Source organism: Homalodisca vitripennis, chromosome 7 (genome assembly GCF_021130785.1).
Source record: "Homalodisca vitripennis isolate AUS2020 chromosome 7, UT_GWSS_2.1, whole genome shotgun sequence".
NCBI classification, from domain to species: domain Eukaryota; kingdom Metazoa; phylum Arthropoda; class Insecta; order Hemiptera; family Cicadellidae; genus Homalodisca; species Homalodisca vitripennis.
In genome coordinates, this window is record NC_060213.1 from 99469969 (window position 1) to 99485553 (window position 15585).

A 15585-nucleotide genomic window follows, 5' to 3' on the forward strand; every position below is an offset into this window, starting at 1 on the left:
CGTCCGTTATCAGGAACAATTTTTCCGCATTGTCGTAACAATAACATACTAAAAGCACTTATCGCTAGTGGTGGTGGAATAGGAATGGAGGGTAGATCAAAAGGTTTGTTCTGGTGTTCTTATTAATCAGCAGGAATTGATCCTCCGAAAACGTATACCTCAAAAAGTAACGTAACTTATAAAATAATATGAATTATTAAACAATTTTTTACATCCTTTATTGATATGGAGTCTGGATGTAGGGTGTGTGATGGACTCCAGGTGTATTTAAAGTAATAGGTGAATGTAAGGTTTGGCGACTTTGATCTTTTTGTAATCGTTATCTAGGATTTATATCACATCCTAAGAATCAGGTCAAACTGTTCATTTATCATTGTCAGGAGAAATGTATATCAAACCCAGGCCCTGAGACAATCAATTAACGATGTTCCGCCTTATTCAATCTCATCATTGTATCTGAGTTATGTGTCTACGGAAAATATATCATCGGGTTTAGCTAGGAAAAAAGTACTTTCTACGAGTATATTTAAATAAATAATTTGTTTTATAATCAGAAATGTTGAACACGAGTAAAAGAACCAGAGCTGTTAGTTTAAAAACTTTTCAATTCTGTTGGCTAGAATCTTCTTATTTCCATAATCTCCTAGCAGCGTATACAATTTGAAATTAGACATAAATATTTGAGTTCATAACTGTACATTATTAAAATATATAAATAACAAAAAAATCTTCATTGTTTGCAATATATTACATTTTGGTATACTACAACTGCGTGTTATACGAATGTTGAGTTCAGCTTCATTTTACCTTATGATTAAGTCCTGCGTCTGAAAAAGTTATTTCACTGAAACTGCTCTGGTATTTATTGATTAATAAACACGATATTGTGAAATGAATTTAAACAACAAGCATTAAGCTAAAGCCTATTTATGTTTCATATATATATATATATATATATATATATATATATATATATATATATATATATATAAATATAAAAAGTTTGTTACTTTGTAATTTGGTGAAGAAAGGAGGATATAAATATGCCCGACTAATTTTATTTCCTGAAGCTGCTCGCAAAACGTCAATTTATTCTTAACGCCTTGTGGACTGAAACACGTTTTATTGCTCATATTAAGCAAGGTTTTGGGGTTTATACTTTTTGTTTATATGATGCTAAGTGAAAACCCGTAAAGAGACTTGCACTACATCGAAATCAATCGTTTCTTTGTAATAATGAAGTGTCATACAAAATATATGTCTATTGTTCAATTCATTGTCAAAATACTCTGTGTATAGATGGGCTTATCTAATACTGACACAGGTCTAATATTGTGACATGCACCATAAAGAATCTCGACCTTATTATATAAAATTTAAATTTGTAAAAACATTCTGTAAAAAATCATACCACTCTAAATCCATATATATTTCTTTAATTAGAAGATGAACCATCTTTAAACTCAAAGTTGTGCTGTAATGACACTCATAGCCAAATCTCATAGAAGGACATGCACCATAATGGGACTCCATATTCATGACATGAAATTGAAGTTTCTTGCAAAATGTTGTATCAATGTGTGCAGGGATTTACACACCTAGCAGATAGATAGAAGAAACATTTGGCCAGCACCTCTTGTGATATACTTAAAAAATAATACCAAACTAACAATTTCAATAATTTTTCATGTATTTGGTGTATCCTTTGAGAATGATAATAAATATAAAAAGACTATAGTTCAGGGAGACTATTCATGGATAATAAGTAATATTTGGTATATTTTTAAAGTGATAGAGAATAGATTATATGGGACGATACGACTCACCGATGTCGCTCTCACGGCCTACACGCGCTGCGCGACATAGCTGACGCAGCATCCTCTGGCGGGGCTTCCACGCGGTCGACTCGGTGTTCATAGTTAGATGGGCAATTGGAGTCACAGACAACATTGTACACACTTCACAAGATTAGTCACTGGCATGGGGAGGGAAAGTGGTTACAAGGAAATCCTCATCTGGCCAAGGCCAAAGAACTTCATAAAATCTAACTAGGGAAAGGAGGGGTTTTCGTGATACCTCTCAACTTGGTTCTTGACTAGTATAATAAGTATTCGGCAAAGAAACGCAGGATAGAGATGCACTCCGGTCATATTTTAGACGACCTGGCTGGGCAGCCGACAAAGGAACGCTCAGGCAATGTTTTGTGATCTCGGGTGAATCTCAGCTAATGGAGAACAGTCACCTGTCAGATAGAGAACACAAATAAAAACTAAAGTAATCTAAAAAGTGAGACTAAATCTTATTCTAATGAATTGTGAGCGTATTTTAGTAGTTGGTACACATTAGTTTAAAATATTATGAAATACTTTAGTATTGACCAGAATATAACACCAGCTTTAGTTATCAAAATATGCCGTATTTTGTGTTCGAGCTTAATTCGTAATACGACGTTTTACATGATAGACCGGAGGCTTCCCGGTAAATATTTGCAAGTCGGAGTGAACCTAAAATTCCTAATATACAACATCTGTCGTCCTTTACCAGCTATACCTTTTCCATATATTGTATCATGCTGCAACTAGTCTTATCTAAAGGCCATTGCCTCAAACTTTAATAATTAACAAGTTTTTTAATTCAGGAAAACGTTGACGCCTAAATCCACTTAATACGATAAAGTATAAAGACTCTTTCTAAAAAGAATACAACCTAATACAGTTCTTTTGTTTATGAAAACTATAAACTACTTTAGATTTATACTAAACGTTAGATGAACAGTAAGAGTAAGTACTTTAAAATTAAATGTGGGGTGTGAGTGGTCACTCTGGGTGAACTAACACCAACGTAGCTCATCATTTCAACCCAGCAGCTTCATGAAGTGGTCAGCTCTTGTATTGCAAAAAAATCTTTTACAAAGTAAAACCAAACTAAACCAATATTCTAATACGATTTCACAACAAAAATTTAGTGTTTAGGGCATTTAATCACATCATGTAGAGAAATGTATACTCTTCAGTACGTTTCCTATCCATTTGTAAATTAAAACGAAATAGACTTTATGTTATCATACAAAAAGTAACTTTCAAATTACAGTTAAGCAATACAATAATAATTGTTTCTTCTACTGTGTAATGAAGTGTAGAGTCAGACGTATAAAATTATAGAAAATAGCACCGTTATTACAAGGGAGGGACCTGCTCTGAGGTAATTTTAAACCTTTTCTCGAGCCAGAATAATTTTACGATATTACCGCCAACGGCTAATTTGTATTCCAAAGCATATTGTTTATTTTATCCTTCCTTTGTTTAAGCAAATTTTATCAGTTGTCATTACCTTACTGCTTATATTACAAAATTAAAATATCCCTAATTTGTACAATAACGGTGTCATTGCCTTCAATATTGGTTATCTGAATTAAAACCAGTAATAATGGTTATCTTTAAGCTCCGTAACATGTAATGCATAAGAACGACCCAAAACAGAAATTTCAATACCATCTGATTGTCTCGCCTTTAATTGTATTACATAAAGGAGATAAATCACTTATACAAACGAGGTGTATCGGAGCCCGAGGGATTATCTCAGCTAGTACTGAGGTCCGACGCTAGGGCGGCGACACGTAACTTTACTACCTGAGTCTAGCGCTCCATAGAGGGCAGTCCGAGCTTTTACTTATCATAACCTCAATTTATAGCGTTTAATGAGTTATCTATTTATAATTTATACAATCAAGGGTTTCATTTGACGTATTGGGCTAAGGCGTCCTTCGCGAATGTCGATCTAATACTGGACCACACCACATGCAATTTCAGATAACTCAACACCATTGCATTGTATTGCAATCCGTTAGATGTGACTATTATTGTATTCAGACGCAATCTTGTATTACGTGACTCCCAGCAGCCCTGGATATTAAATTCCCCTTGTGAGTAATCTTACCGGGAAGTAACCAAACCATTTAACAACCTATACAGTTCGAGAATTACTATTACTTTTTACTTGAGATGGAATAATTGTGTGTAATTTGAAAAAAAAACACAAAACTTGCAAACACAAAGTTGCAGGATTAAGTTCGATACAAAATAAAGAGGTCTCTATGAAATGTATATCCTCATACTAAAGACATGGATTGATAGATGTTTATTAAATCACTGCTATACCGTAGAGAAAAAAAATTAATTTTCTCTTGAATTTTATATATAAATTTTGGCAATTAATTTCAGTTTATCTTTTGAAACCAATATTCATTTCGTGCTTCAAGTATTTCTTGCCGTTTTTGGCATACTTTAAGTGTTTCTGTACGACAGGATAAATTTATATAAAACTTTAGGCAGTTAGCCTGGAACTGCTGTTCTAATGGTTGGCTTACATTTATAAAATGCCATTGCTCATTCAAAAGTAGGGCATATAGGAGAGCAAAGTTGCTAGGCTTTATGTTTCTTATTGTATTATTAATTTCTACTTCAGTCTTGATTTGTTGTCCTTTGATTATAGCATCTTGACCATAATGATCCGCGATTGCCGTGATGATCACGGACACTGCGACATTTGGAAGATTTGAAATGACATTGCCGATAGAAGATTGTGTTGTTGGCCTCACTCTTGTGGGAGTTTTGACCAGCAACATCAGACGAAAGTATTACAACGTATTGACGAATGAAGTGTTTTTTTAACGGATGAGTATGATTTATTGGGTCAATTTCAAAATCGCCAAGCAGGATGCATTCCAGCTGACGTCATAAATTCTGTCAGCAACGATTCAAATTTTAACATGAAAACATATAACGTTTTATAATGTTATTTATAAACGATAACGTTTCCGTTAGGAGACCTATAAATGCCAATAACGATTGTTGTTGACTTAGTGGTGTGAATTTTGACTCTAACTGCTGAAAAATCTGAACCGTTCCTTGACTGGTAAACGGTAGAACTTAAAATTTTCCTTCTTAAAAATTGAGACACCCACTCCTTTGAAAAGGAATTTTTCCAAAATTTCCTGATGTTGAAACCGTTTACGGTTACAACAAGGATGTCTTTTTTCCTCTTTTCAAATGAGTTGCAGTTTCTCCAGTTTGTTTGTCTCTTATTGGGCATTTTGGTGAAGCAGTCGGATTGAATTTTTTTGAGTGGTTGATTGTTGTGATTGAGGAGTGTCTATTAATTTAGTTTGCTGTTCACAAGTTGGGACCTTAAAACATTTCGAGTTAAGTTGTTATTAGTTATGGTATCAGTTAGCTGTGTTTGAAAGGCGCAGGCCGTCCAGGACTGCGCCTGTGCGGAGACGAGCCAATTATCAACGCATCGAGTTAAGATTCATGGTTCATGGTGTAGGGGGGAGGGGGCGTTGAGTTCAGCAGAATGGTATTAGTCCCCTCGAACGGATCACCGCGAGGAGGCGACAGCGATGAGAATGGACGTCCGAAGATGTTGTCGATATGGGGCCGGCACCCGTCACAGTATATTCTGCATGAGCATAAACGGTTCTAACATTCATCTTTAGTAACTATTGCAAATATTCCAAAACTAGCTATATTATACAAAAACTTATTTTCAATATACCTTGTCTATAAAAAGAGTATATTTCAACTTGGTATCCACTTAAAAAGAAGTGAAATCGAGAAAGTTTAATTTCATTGTATCAGTCACACTAACTGTTCAAAGTAATCAAACAAATTTAACACATATGTTTGCACTGTATAAATTAATCAACTGACAGATAGTCAGACACATAAATAGACTAACAACAGACGGCGAAGGGCAGACAGAAATGAACATTTTCCATCCCTTCGATTGATTGGATAATGTAATTGGGTTTGTTAGTTAGTAATTCTAAGGAGTTATGAGGTTAAAGTGAAGATAAATAGAGCATTGTCGAGCATCCAACAATAAACTGCTTCACTCTTAATTTCAGTTTACTTCTTTTAATAATATTTTCCCGTATGGGAATATTATTTAACGTTTAGCTTATACTAGCCTTTACCCACGGTATATTATGTAATTTAATTCTAGAAAAGCAGGGACACAGAGGCATATTCTTTTCAAATTACATTATAAAAATTCCTGATATAACTTTTAATCTCTGTGAAATATTCCAATTTGCTTATAAATTTTAGATATAAATTTAAAGATCAATGTTCATAGTCAAAGTACCTTGGAAATAACTTGAATTTCACTTAAATATTGCATTATAACTGGTTAAATAGGTCTAACGATTTAATTAACAATTGAACTGTTTTAGACTAGTGTAGGAGAATAATAAAATTAACTTTTCAATTAACACACTTAATACTTATATAAAATGGGCTTCTTAGTACATGTGAAATTGAAGTAGAAAAGTTTTAGGTTACTATGTAAGCTATTATTTTTATTGAAGGTTTAACGTGTGAATGACCACTTCTGGTTTAGAAAAAGTAATATTTTCGAAGCTATGGCTGGGTTTGCCTTGGTACCCCAAACAAGAAAAAATGTATGCATTCTAAGACCTGAAAAGTCTAAATCATACTAAAAGAGAATGTTTCCAACACTATTAATTTACTTCCGTAACAAGGAATTTACTATAACATACTCTATTTTATGTGTTCCGATCAAGAAAATATATAAATACGCAAGTCGATAATTTTACTTTAGTCATATGTGTCCAATGTCATTTTCATTCAGTCTACGTGATTTCTGGTACTATAGTTGAGTTTGTGTGTGAGTGTGTATGGTAATGACACACGTAAACCCTACTGGACGGGTAAGATTTTACATTCAGATTTTTAAGGTCTTAAAGCAAAGAACATTATTTAAAAGAGGTTGGTAAAAAGAATACACATACTTGGTTTGAGATTCCTACTAAAATTAAAAGTGTATATTTTTGGTGATTACCAACTACTTCCGTTACAAGGTAATGCCTTTATAATTTTCAGTGTATAAGTATATACAAATCTTCCTCCCTCATAAAGCGTCTGTTTCCGGCTATTATAGTCTACCGATCTAACGTATTTCCGGTTCCGTAGTAGTGTTTGAATTGTTGCCCCGATGAAGGACCCAACTAGATTAAAATTTATTAGGACTATTTACATGCTTAGGTAATTATTACATAAAAAATACTGGCAAAATGTTGGTAATTTTATTTAGTGCATAACATTATATTTTATAGTAATAGATACATACAAAATTAAATTGTGTAAATAAACTAGTTGTATGTTTAATAAGTGGTATTTGGCTACATTATTTAAACAGATGCAATTAATTTAAAAGCACAGTTAAGTGAAATAAATATTTATGCGTGAAATCAAATTTCATTGGTAGTACAAATATTGAAAAAATGAGGTAATAATTTCAAATGATAAATGCAACAATCAGCTAAATATTATCAACAGATAAATAACATTACTGTAAAAGTTTGGAATATATTTATGGCCGATTTTTTAAATCCTAAGATGGCATTTTCAGAAAAACTTTTCACAAACAAGCTTTAATTGTACTACAAATTTACAAATTTTAAACCTTTATTTAATAATTATAAGACATATATTTCATATAAACATAAAAATATGGACAGACTGTTTTCCAGGCAAGATAATATACTTCTTATGACATTTTTTAAATATTTTAACTTGAAAAATAAAATGGTGAATTTTGCCAAGGTAATGTATGGACATCTGTATGAATAATAATTTAATATGTATGCTTAGTGCATTTAGTAACCAAATGACGTCACGCTGATAAGAAAGGTTGTTTCATTGAATCCAAAAATGTAATGACCTAGTGCAAAACTTTTATAATTAGAAAGTTTACCACAGCTTCCTGGAATGCCAGACTACTAAGATTGATCTAGCTACTGAAGATAGCTAACATTCTCTCATCACTTAATCACTCCAATGTTTTATGAGATTGAATACGGCACAATGTGGGCTGAATGAGATATAGACTTGCTTAAAATGTATCTATATTATTTATCACCTATTCGATAGGTATTTAATCAAACCATTGCTTTGGGTGATTAAACCTAATGACCAGAAACAACTAAAAGTGACAAAGCAGGCTAGGATAGGTCATACTGTAAAGCTTTCTTTACCAGTTGGATAAAATACTTATTAATTCTTAATCCTTTTAAGAGGAATTAAATTTAATCGCCTTCTTCTCCATTACATTCTATCCTTAACTTAACCCACTCAGTGTTTCTTTGGTATATCATGTAGTTTTGGTTCTGAATTTGTAAATATTGGACTGGATATTTACCTGTCAAAGGGGTAAATAAATCGATATATCCGAGTATCAAAGGATACGTCAGAACATAATTAATAAATCTTCTGACAGAAGGACGTGCCTGACCTTATGACCCAGATAATATCAAGAGGTTTCTTCCTTTAGCCAAGAGAAACCTATGTACCAAGTTTTAAGTCTCAATGGCATTTATATAAGAGTTATTACAGTCAGACAGTGAAATAAACGGACTTAACTTTAACCTTTAGAAAATTTGAATAACGGCTATCATTGGGCAATGAATATTCAACAAGACAACGACACAAATTCAAGAATACACACGTATTCAATGTGTCTATCGATGAATTTTACAGTAAAAAGGAAGGTAACATCCACAAGGGAAGTTCTTTAGTTCCTTAAAGTGGCGTATTAATATATTATTGAAACCATTTATGGGCGGATGCTACGTGCAGTCAAGAATCTCGTACGTACAACCACGTAGAATGTCGTTACGTGGTCTTCAGGGAAGAGCCTTAAGACCTGGTTGAAGCGATGTTGTATGTATCGTAAGGAAGTAACATTGTGTATTTTCTACGTAACCCGTCAGTTTATAATGCCATCCCACGTTAAAACCGTACAGTAACTGGGGTACGCCACCTTAATGCCCTCCCACACCAATTTAATCACTGAGAATTCCCATTTAATATTGATGATTACTATAATATTAAGAAAGCAACCAGTTGTTTAACCCGTTAGTATAACTATACCACTCGAGGAGCTGTGGTAATATTTTTCTGTCTGCCTGTTTATTTACCTGCCTTCATTTTTATCTGTCGGCATGTTATCTGAAGAACGAATTGAAGTTATACTATATATGAGAAACTGTAATTTCAATGATGGTGCATGTCACTCGTGGGATTTGGCTGAGTAATAGTGAATATGTTTACACTAATCTTGTGGTTAACCATTCTGGAAACTAGAAATCATAGAAGAAATTAGATTGTATACAGAATGATTACAATCATATGAAACTTTAATATGGTGGATTGGTTGGTAAGAGATTCATGACATTCAATCTCGCCCTTCGATACTCCTTTGTATTAGTTTATTTGTATATAAACTAGTTAGAGTTGGATGATGGCGTATGTTTTAATGGGGTTTTGGCTGATATCTAAGCGTAAAAATTAGGAGCAATATCTGGAGAATAAATTTTTATTATTATTTACTTGTTTTTGTAACTTATCACCGTGTTATTATTATTTATCATTTTATCATATATTTATTATTGTTATTTATTAATTTAATACCATATTTATGTTTTTTTTTTTTCAAATATATTTTTACTGTTTAAGTAGTAAACATAAATTACCTATTTTCTATTCTAATTTAATACAATACGATTATATTTATAAATCTTGTTTTCCTATTATTGTACGTTGGGTTTGTCGTTGGAAGTGAAATAAATAAATAGTTAATGTCAATTGTAGAATGCAAGATGAGGTTTTGTCTATTATATTTTGGATGATGCTTTTCCAGTTACGGCCAACAGTTCAACACTTCCATTGAATCATTTTTAACAGTTTTTGTATATTAAAATATATCAAGTGGTTCGGCTAAAATAAAGACGTATGCAGCTTAATTTTTTCTGGTCTTGGCAAAGAGTTTTATAATGTAATATAGTTTGCCATTGTTCAAGTTTTGGCAGAGTTACGATTGCCAAATGGGTTTTGAGAATACGTGACGAGAATCTATATTGGTCAAATTCAACGGTATTGGAAATGAAAGGAAATAGTTACAAGATATAGGTTATGGGAAATGGTGTAAAGCTGGATAAATCGTTGTTCCTATATGTTGTAGGTGTTATTATGAAGCACGTGCCCTGGAATATAAACTTTTATATTGTGATACAGCAGATCAATTCCGTAGCTTGCTTTTTCTGACGATGTTATACTATTGTCTGATCGGAGTCAGTTCTATATTTATAAGATAGAAGGCCCTCAATTATTGTTTCAGTGATTAAATCTATAGAGCTCCTGTCGTCTTTCAGTTTTTAGCGGATCCTACAGAATTCTTCATACTGAGTTTACATTAATGATAGGATTCATAAGGTATGCTTAATTTTAAATGTGTTATCTCGATTGAGAAACTTATTGGTTACTCATACATATATTTCTGTTGAAGTGGTATGCTTAACAACCCCAATGCACTGTAACCTGAGGGTTTTTGTGCTCATAATCACACATTACATTGGTAACATATTGGTTGTATATGAAACAACCAAGACCAAAAACTTTTGTCAGAAAATGTTTAATATATATATATATATATATATATTAAATATTTTCTGACAAAAGTTATATATATATATATATATATATATACATTATTTTCAATATGGCAATCACTAAATATTTAAGACACATATTGCCTAACTTCCTGTCTACATTTAGTGTATTTGGTTCTGAATATTTTGCTGGTTCTGAAGTTAACTATGTGGGCAATACAATCTGAACTTTCGGTATAGTTGTCAAAAAAAAACGCCCACTGCAAGCACTCCTTTACACAATATCTCTTCATTCGTGTCCACTTCAGCCTTCAATATCTACCTAATATGTGTAGACCAGTGCGCTATTGAATCTAAACATAAATAGTTGTTATGTCGTATTTAATGGTGACAAATAATATACCATCTAATAAAGCTTCTTCACGTCAAGCTGAAAAGCGATTTAGAATTAATTATCATGCAATTTGCAGCAGTTATTATTCATACCAATCTTGCGATACTTCCTAAGGTTTAAATATGTATAAAGATAAGTGACGTATAAAACGACAACATACGTTACTATTGAAGTAACGACTACTTCAAACATTACTCTACGACATACAACAAACGTAGTATCAAATGTTAGCTGCATATATATCGTACTAGTTTTTAATGTCCTTTTTAAAAAAGCATTAAAAGGGAGACTGTATGTATTATTAAAACCTAACCATCTTGATTATTTTCAATATATTGATTTTGGAGAGGAAAAATTTAATACAAATAATTTGGTTTATATTTAGGTTTCAAAGAGGTAGCCATAAAACTATAGGTATAGTTATATCAGGTAGTGGGGTAAATAAGGAACACAGCTTTTAGTATGTTATCATGTTAATTAAAACAATTGTCCTCATTATAAGTTGTTGTATATCTCGTAGTACGGTTTAACAATTAAACTATAAAAAGTTTATTGAAGCTTAGAATGACATTGGAAAATGCGAGAGAACAAACGATTACTACTGTAACCCTTAACTGGTTCCAATCAAACCTTGCCGACTACATTTAACAGCGTCTTAACAATTCCCTTAGCCATCTGCATTCAATTTAAAGTTTTCTTATTAGTGTTTTGTATTATTTACAGACAACATCATATAAAACTTACCCTTCTACCAGATGTGGCATAGTGTATACTGATTAAAATACTATACATGGCGATGTGACTGTGAAAAATTTTAATATGCTAATCAATCTGTACATCATAATTTTTCGGTTCATACCACGTTGATAGATTGCTTAATAAAGTTACATTATTTAAGTATTTGGGCCTCACCGTGAAGAACTATCTTTGACAACAGATGTTAAACCAAAAACTGCCAATAATAAGCAGTCGTCTTTATAGGCGAGTTGGTATGAGGAAATTTCTTCTCATTGGTCGATTCAGTTTACACATATTTCAAATTTGTATATCATTTTACGCTATCTACTTTCCTGTTGTCATTTTCGTTCTTGAATATTTCTATGCAGTTTGGAAGAATTTGACATTAGTTATAGCAGTGGTCTTGTAATCCTGAGTTAGAATAAATCCATGGTTTGTATATCTCGAGTAACGGTAGCGCTATCCAGGCATAATAGTAACAGTTTTTTTTTTAGTTTTACGTCACTGCGTGAAAAAAGGGTCTCTTCTTTTAACAAGCAAATACCATTTGACTTAACTTCTTTTCCAAGAATTTAGGAGGATAAAAGAGGTTGGACTTTGTTTATAAATATCTCGGTTGTCTGATGACACATGTTAAGCCAGGCATTGGTTATAAAATATTGTTCACTCAGCGATTCACTCGAGCGTCTGTACGCACGATAACTTTCTAACGTGGTTACCTACAGTGAAACTCATATATCTACTAACTTTACGTGGGCATTTAAAGCGGTATGCATCAGTCCCTTGGACTTTTATTTCTGCCAGTAAACATTTGACACTGATTATCATTGGTCTTACAGGTGACCATATAGAACGATGGACGCTAACTTAGTTAGTTTGTTATTTTCACTTCTAAAATAACTCTGCATATATGTTAGAAGTAAAAATAACAAAAAGAAAGCAAGTAAGCAGTATTGTGAACGTTCATCGTATGATATTTAGAGTACCTAATAACATATGCGATGTACCTACTTTCTTGTATTGATTTGTTTTATACAAATTGTAACTATTAATTTAAGCTTCAGAGCAAGCTAAACAATAAAATGGTCTTTTCTGTCTTACTTGGCAGTCCTACTTGACATGTGATATTCGCACGTTTAATATGTGGAATAGTTTCTTTAAGAATCTCGTGATCATTAATTTTGTCTTAATGTTTATTGCAATATTATAGTGGAGAGTAGGTGGTCCTTAGCGAATTTATATTCCTTTATCGGTTATTAAAACATGTCAACGGTGTATGAAAACACTTCCCTGGCAATATAAATTTCCTATGAACCAAAAGTGGCGATTTATAATACTTTAGTATTTTATGTGTAATATAAATGTAGGGCTGAAAACATTATTTAAGAGTTCTCTTCAAAAATATTTCTTTAAAACTCCTAATTTAACAATATTTACAAATGTATAATACAATGAACAAAATAATTATTAATTTCTATCATAATAAAAATTGACTTGTTGTCAAATGGATGGTGATTATGGGGAGGATGTATAGATAGGGGAACAAATGGAAGCTTTTGTAAAATACATTTTTAATAGTGTTCTAGCATCTCAGAAAGATTGATTTTGTAGAGAAATACTTCAAATATTTTACAATGTTTTACGTTTTTTGAATGGGCACACGTTTTTCCTCATGAGTGTTTTTATAAGTCTAATATAGTGTCCCTTACACGAAGGGAATATCTCTTACCACTTCAAAAATAATAAATGTTTTCCACAGTATGGTGATTTTTAAATTTATTTACTTGCTTTTGATGACACAAAATTTTATAGTCCAGGTGCCTCTGATGTCGAAGTGATGCAACGATTTCGTTTATAGCTTTAAAGACGGACGCTGACTCCAGATTCCTGGACTTAAGTCTGTAACAATGTCAAATTTTAGACGCATCACAAATCGTAAAGTTAAATGGAGCTGAACCGAACATTCATATAAATCAAAACCCTTCCTAACATGTTTATAATGAAATTTCGCAGTACGTTTATAGTATGTACCCAGTGATTATAAACATCCCAATCACAAGATCAATAAACAATATCAATTTATTGAGTATTTGGCTAATCTTCCCAACCATTATTTCTATATAACTTCTTAGCACTAATTATGGATACTGTTCATGATGTCAGATTATATTATTGGATGTATACTGATGAATTCACAAAATTCATTTGGTACAGGAAGGTCAATAAAGGCCAACCGTTAATTATACAGGCCAATCAATTTGTTTGCGTAAAGTAGTAACTAAAACCTAAATAGGAATTCAAACTATTTAAAAAAAATATTTTTTCGCAAACTTAGACCTTTATGCATATATGTAATATTACAATCCTTGTACAACAGTTACAAACTCTCCAGCAGAAGCTTCGGACCGGGGTTTCGGTAATATTCGTTCATCATCTACCTTTGGGATGTTCGTATGTAAGGAACATATATTGTTTAAGAGGAAGCCAACTAACATACTATTCTAGCAGCTGCCTATCCTTCATGTATGTTGCCAATTTTAAATGCACGAGTGATTAGTTCGTTTGGTAGGGTCGTGGTTCTGGGTATACATTTGATAAATTCTGTATCTAAAGTGCTTTTAATATTCTCATTAAAATTTAAATACAATGCTTGATGTTGCGTTTATTATTTTCCTGGACTATTATTACACGAAGGAATCTGTATATGTTAGTTGCAACTTGTATTGTAGATCAGATTTTAAACTAAAACAAACCATCAGGTGAGCATGAAAACAACTGTAAAGAAAAGAATTCCTACGAAAACAAATTTAAAAAATTATAATTTCTTTCCAAGCTGTTTAAACTTTTGTCACCATTTAGGTACATTGTAGTCTAGATGCATAAAGAGAGGTATTATGAAAAGAAACAACGACAGTGGAGACCGAAATGGAAGGGGGAACGAGTTTTAATTCCGCAAACAGAAAGAAGGATCCCTGGAGTTACGGTATCAATTGCGGACTCATCTCGGACCAGATTATAATATGTGTTGGGAGGATAACAACATAACGGGGTAGTTGTGCAGTCCACCCTCCACCCCACCCCTCGTCCTCCTCCGTGCCCGGCTCCTGCACAGAATCAATGAAATCTCTCTGAGAGCGGTGACGGTGGGGGTGGGTGTGTGTCGACGTCTGGACCACTCTCTCAGTGGTGATGTGCTCTAGCCCGCTTGTGGAATACTCTGTACACAGCCCACTGTCATCACGAACTATGGTGAGTTGTATAATGCAATAAACTTATCGACAACATATACATTTAAGCTGAAATCTCATTCTGGGTTCCATATTCTATTTGGGATTATATCTAGGTTGAATATCCTTTGTATTCGTAGCTAAGCTATCACTAGGCTGAGGCATGTTTATGCAAATTGCCACATGAAATATAAATACAATGTTTCTTCTGTTTCTTAGTACTAAAAAGGTGGGGAACTAATATTTTATCCTAATGAAATACAATATCTCCGATATTAACTCAATTGGAACGTATTGAAATGAACGCGAATTAAGTTTTGATAGAATAATATTTGCTATCACCAAATTGTTAATAATCGAAATATTGAGGAGGTAACCGTTTAAATTTGATATGTAAATCATGAAATGATTACTTGTAGAGATATATTTTTTTGTAAATTTAAATTAACAAAATTTGTCATCTGTTACATATTAAGGATAATTAATTCCCATAGCCATATAAGCTACACAATATCGTGTATATATATATATATATATATATATGTATATATATGTGTATATATATATATATATATATACGTATGTATATATTATTTTTATTTTTTTACTGATTGAAAAATATTTTTAACATTAAGTTACAAAAGGGTTGTGTTTTTTTAGTTTATCTTTTCAAATTATTTGAACTGACATTAACCAAAACCAATTTGCCTAGCTTTAGCACACCTTAAGAGAGTTTAAATTTTTATTCCTCACTT

The 15585-nt window shown here is 32.5% G+C and overlaps 1 protein-coding gene across 1 annotated transcript in view; it reads left to right on the forward strand.

Moving 5' to 3' along the window:
- The first annotated feature begins 14750 nt into the window (after positions 1 to 14750).
- Positions 14751 to 15585, forward strand: part of LOC124366821 — a 52760-nt gene continuing 51925 nt past the window's right edge. Inside the window, exon 1 of the mRNA XM_046823423.1 lies at positions 14751 to 14852. The gene's annotated coding sequence lies outside the window, so the exon portion shown is untranslated. The remainder of the gene's footprint in view (positions 14853 to 15585) is intronic.